The sequence below is a fragment of the Perognathus longimembris genome, chromosome 16, assembly GCF_023159225.1.
Source record: "Perognathus longimembris pacificus isolate PPM17 chromosome 16, ASM2315922v1, whole genome shotgun sequence".
In the NCBI taxonomy this organism is placed as follows: Eukaryota; Metazoa; Chordata; class Mammalia; order Rodentia; family Heteromyidae; genus Perognathus; species Perognathus longimembris.
This window is the reverse complement of record NC_063176.1, coordinates 57,123,058-57,127,837: the sequence shown is the minus strand read 5'-3', so window position 1 is coordinate 57,127,837 and position 4,780 is coordinate 57,123,058. Positions and strand designations below refer to the sequence as shown.

Here is a 4,780-nt window from a genome sequence, read left to right as displayed (position 1 = left end):
CCGCCTCCCAGAGCCAGGCCCGCCCCGCCTCGCCCGCCGCAGCCCCGCCCACACGACCCGCCCCCGACCAGCCACGCCCCGAGCGAGAGGCTCGCCCCGCCCATGGAGCGCCACCGAAGCCACGCCCCTCCGGGTCCCCGCCCATCCAGAGCCCCCCCGGTCCCCGCCCACCCAGGGCCCCGCCCCCGGAGCCACGCCCGCCCAGGGCCCCGCCCCCGGAGCCACGCCCCCCGGAGCCCCTCAGCGGCGGCGGCGGCGGCGGCGCGGCGGGACTGTTGGCGCGTTCGGCGGCCGCCCTCGGAGCGAGCGGCGCGGCCCGGTAGGTGAGCGGGGCCGGCGCGCCGCCTTCCGCTCGGTTCTCCCCGCGCGGCGCCCCCGCCGCCGGCCCCGCCCGCCCGCCCGGGCGCTCCCGGGGCGCCGCCCGCTCTTCCTTTGTTCGGGCCGGCCGGGGCGCTCGCGCTGGGCCCGGCGGCCGCGGCCCGAGGCGGCCCGGGGCGTCCTGAGCGGCGCGGGCGGGGCCCCCGGGCCGGGAGCCGGGGGCGGCCGCCTCCGCTCCCCGCTCTCCGCCCCGCCGGGCCCGCGGCCGCTTTGTTTGGGCAGAGGCGTCTCCAAGGCCCCGGGCTGCGCCCCAGGGGCCCGGCTGGGCGCGGACGGAGACCCGAGGGCCCACCCAGACTGGGGTGCAGACCAAAGCTCAGGCCGTGGGGCAGCGGTGCGCGCAGATGGGGGGTGAAAACCGGGGGGCGTTCAGCCTGGAGTAGAGACCCAAGTCCAGGGTCCAGATGGGTCCAGGCTGGGGTGTAGACACAAAGTCAAATGAGTAGAGACCGAGGGATTCCTTCTGCCGGGTGTGGACGGTGGTGCCCTGACCGGGGCGTGGGTCGGTGGGTGGAGAGGGTTCCCACTGTGGGTGCAGCTAGGTGTGGAGAGTGGGGTGTGGTGGGAGAGGTCAGGGGGAGCCCGCCCCACAGCTGCGGGGTCCAGCCAGGAGGCCTGTCCTCGGGACCACTGGGCCTCCCACCTCCCCCAGCGAGCCCGCACCGAGGGGGCGACCTGCCCCCCTCCTGCCGCCTCTACTGTGCTGCCCAGCGCTGTGGGAAGCTGGGGAGGGTCTGGAGCCTGCATGGGCCCCCCTCCCTCCCTCCCCCCCCCCCAGGCACACCAGGGCAGGGCGGGCCTGCAGTGAGAAGCGGTTGTGGCAGGAGCCCACCCTCCTTGGCCGGGCCTGAGGCTGGGACCTTCCCTAGCAGCCCGGGCAGGGCAGGGGAAACGGGCCACGTCGAGAAGACTGTGTCTCGAGTTTTAAAAGATTCTGAAAGGCGACCGAATTGTACCGTGCGAAGTTTCCTCTGAAAAATCAACACGAAGTGTGTGGTTCTCCTCGTGGCTTGGAGGAGCCAGGCCCAGCCCGGGGCCGGGATTTCAGGACACTGTGGGACCGGGTGGCCGGCCTAGCCAAGGACCCCAGGCCCTGGGTGTCCGGAGGAGCACTCATGGTGGGGGGGGGCGGGCGGGACTGCACACCTGCCACCTGCCGGCGCGGGGCGGACACGGGCGCCAGTGGCCGCCCCAGCAGCGGACACCGAGCCAGCTCTTTGAAGCCGCAGACTCAGGCTTTTCTGGAATCTGAAGCTAGAACCCAGCCTCAGGAGGGCTGCCCCCGCTTGGGGGGGTCAGGAGAGGGCGGGCCATGGGCAGTGTAGGGGGTGGGGCTTGCTTGGCAGGGAGGAGGGGACCCGGTGGGTTTGCCACTTTCCTAGGGGTGGGGACCAGGACCTCAGAGCAAGGGGCCTGTGGCCAGGCAGAGGGGAGAGGGGCTGAAAGGCGGGGCCGGTGACCCCGGAGCCGAGGGAGGTGGAGACAGAGGTGGGGGCGTCGCGGAGCGTGTGTTTGGGGTCGCGTTGTCTGGGCATGGCTGTTTGAGGGGTGGACGCACAGTGCGGCAGGGCAGGCTCCCTATTGGACCTGGGTGGAGTTTCCGGAAACTTCCTAATTAGCACTTGTACTTGTTTCCTACTGAGCTGTAGCGGAGTGCCACAAACTTAGTGGCTAAAAAGACAGAGCTGACCTCTTCCTCTGCTGGGCCGCAGCAGGTCGCGGTGGGTGCCCTCCGCGTGGAGCCTGGGGCGTGGGGGGCTCAGCGGGGGCCGGCCCTTTCCCGCCTCAGGCCCTCTGGGGTCTTGGGCTCTCCCTGTGCCTGGCCTGCAGTGCTGGGGTATTTAGGACTGACCAGGATCGTCGAAGCCCTCCCCATCTCAGGACTTACATTCTCAAAGTCCTTGTCACAAGAGGGGCGTTCACAGCCTCGGGGCCCGGGGGTCCCCACCCTGGGGGCCCCGGCTGCCTCATGTACCTTCCTTAGGAGAAAAGACAGTGTCCAGCCGGCCCAGGTCAGCGGGGGCAGGGTCACTGGAAAGAGGGTGTCCAGCCGGCCCCAGGTCAGCGGGGGCGGGGTCACTGGAAAGAGGGTGTCCAGCCGGCCCAGGTCAGCGGGGGCGGGGTCACTGGAAAGAGGGTGTCCAGCTGGCCACAGGTCAGCGGGGGCAGGGTCACTGGAAAGAGGGTGTCCAGCCGGCCCCAGGTCAGCGGGGGCGGGGTCACTGGAAAGAGGGTGTCCAGCCGGCCCCAGGTCAGCGGGGGGCGGGGTCACTGGTGTGGCGCTGTCTGGGGCGGTGGCCCCCTCCCCAGCAATGAGATGAGAAGTCTCCTGGCCCCCCATCACCCCAGCACGGAGGCGGAGCCGGGGTCCCGTGTTCCAGATGAGCCTCGGCTTTGGACTGAGGACCTGTCCTCGCGGTGGGGAGCGCGCAGTGGTCCCCAGGGCCCCTGTTAGGAAGCCCCCAGATCCATCCCGGAGCCGGCTCCGCCAGGAAGCCCACGCTGGAGGCCCCTCCCGCCGCGCTGTCAGAGCGGGGGTGACGGAGGAGCAGGGGAGCCCACGCCAGGCCCCCGCCCGCACTCATGGGACCTCGCCAGCGTCCTGGTGTGCGCAGCCACACCGGCGTGGGCACGTGCGCGCGCGCGTCCCCCGTGTCGCTGAGCAGGGGCTCCATCACCGTTCCAGGTGGAGGGCTGAGCCCTGGGAGGAAGGCGGCGGCCGTAGCTGCGCCCCTGTCCACCCGCAGAGGGCCGCTCGGTGCCATCCCTTCCGCCGTTGTCCTGTGACTCTGAGGTGGAGGGGGGCCCTCAGCACCCGGGGGGAGCCTCCCCCGCCACCCCCCCACCATGTGCCCGTGCCCGATCTTGTGGCCTCTTGATTCTGCTCGCTGTCCTTGCCCAGCCTCTCACCCAGCCGACAGGACCGGTGGCAGCTCCCTCCTCAGCTTCAGGTCCTGCCCGGGGCCACCCCACTGCTGGGGGAGGGGCGGGAGGAGGCCCCCCCTTCTCCAGTCTGTGCTCACCCCCTGAGGCCTGTGCCAGTTGGCCCTGGGGTTCCCTGTGCCGTCCCTCCCCCAAGTACCACTACTGGGTAGTTTCTGTGCGTGCTCGGTTTTTCCCTCTTCTCCTGGCCTGCGCCCCGGCTCGCGGGGCTGATACGCTGACGGCGTCTGAGAGGTCCCTGCAGCCCCAGGACCTTGGTGTCGCCCAAGCTTTTCAGGGTCTCTGACTACTCTGGTCTCTTGGTGTTATTCTAATTCCTGAAGCCTCATTTTCAACTTCTTTCAATGGCGTTTTCCACTTGGGCAATCAAGCTCTTCATTTCCAGGATTTCATGGTGGTTTCTAAATCCTATTTCTGCGTCTTTACAGACTGCAGCATGTCAGAGGCGGCCTTAGATCCCGGTGAGGCCTTGTTTCCCTCGGCAGATCTTGGGGGGGGGGGGCAGCCCTGCGCGGCCTCGCCGCGGCGGGCGAGGGGCCCGGAGGCTGCCGTCTGTGGATCGACACCGGGGAGCCCAGCGCTGCGGGGCTGCGCTCTGGGCCGACGGCGCTGTGACCCCGTCGCGCTGCCTCCCAGATGGCAGCCGTGGCAGGCTGAGCCCGGCGCGCTGCGCCCCGGAGGCTCTCAGCGCGTGGGTGGGCGATGGCCGCGCGTGCCGTGGGCCCTCCGTGGCGCGGGCTCCCGCAGGCTTAGACTGGGCGCTGCACCTTGCTTTCCTCGTCCGTCGCAAGGCCGCGGGGTCAGTGGCCGTCGGCTCCGTGTGAGCGCAGACGGCACTGGGAGGACGTGGAAAGATCTCACTGTGTGCCGCGGGGCCGGGGACGCGACTGCGTTCCAGCACGTTCCGCGGTGCAGGGGCGTCAGGCAGCTCGGGCTGCACCACGCGTCCCCCGTGGGGCCCCTGCGGGCATCCGGTGAGGCCCTGCGGGCCCCTGGCCGGGCCACACAGTGGGGGGGTCCTGGGCACTGAGAGAGAACACTGCTAAACTGGGGCCGGGGGCCTGGTGGCCCAGCCCCCTCCCCTCCCCCCCCCGTGTCCCTGGTCTAGGTGCTGGGGGCCTGGTGCCTAGCTCCCTCCCCTCCCCCCCCCCGTGTCCCTGGTCTAGGTGCTGGGGGCCTGGTGCCTAGCTCCCTCCCCTCCCCCCCCCGTGTCCCTGGTCTAGGTGCTGGGGGCCTGGTGCCTAGCTCCCTCCCCTCCCCCCCCCGTGTCCCTGGTCTAGGTGCTGGGGGCCTGGTGCCTAGCTCCCTCCCCTCCCCCCCCCCGTGTCCCTGGTCTAGGTGCTGGGGCCTGGTGCCTAGCTCCCTCCCCTCCCCTCCCCCCCCCCCCGTGTCCCTGGTCTAGGTGCTGGGGCCTGGTGCCTAGCTCCCTCCCCTCCCCCCCCCCCCCCCCCCCGTGTCC

The 4,780-nt window shown here is 71.1% G+C and overlaps 1 protein-coding gene across 1 annotated transcript in view; it reads left to right on the top strand.

Moving 5' to 3' along the window:
• The first annotated feature begins 263 nt into the window (after positions 1-263).
• Rgs12 (regulator of G protein signaling 12) overlaps positions 264-4,780 on the top strand; it is a 51,786-nt gene continuing 47,269 nt past the window's right edge. The window contains 1 exon segment of the mRNA XM_048364160.1: positions 264-319. The gene's annotated coding sequence lies outside the window, so the exon portion shown is untranslated.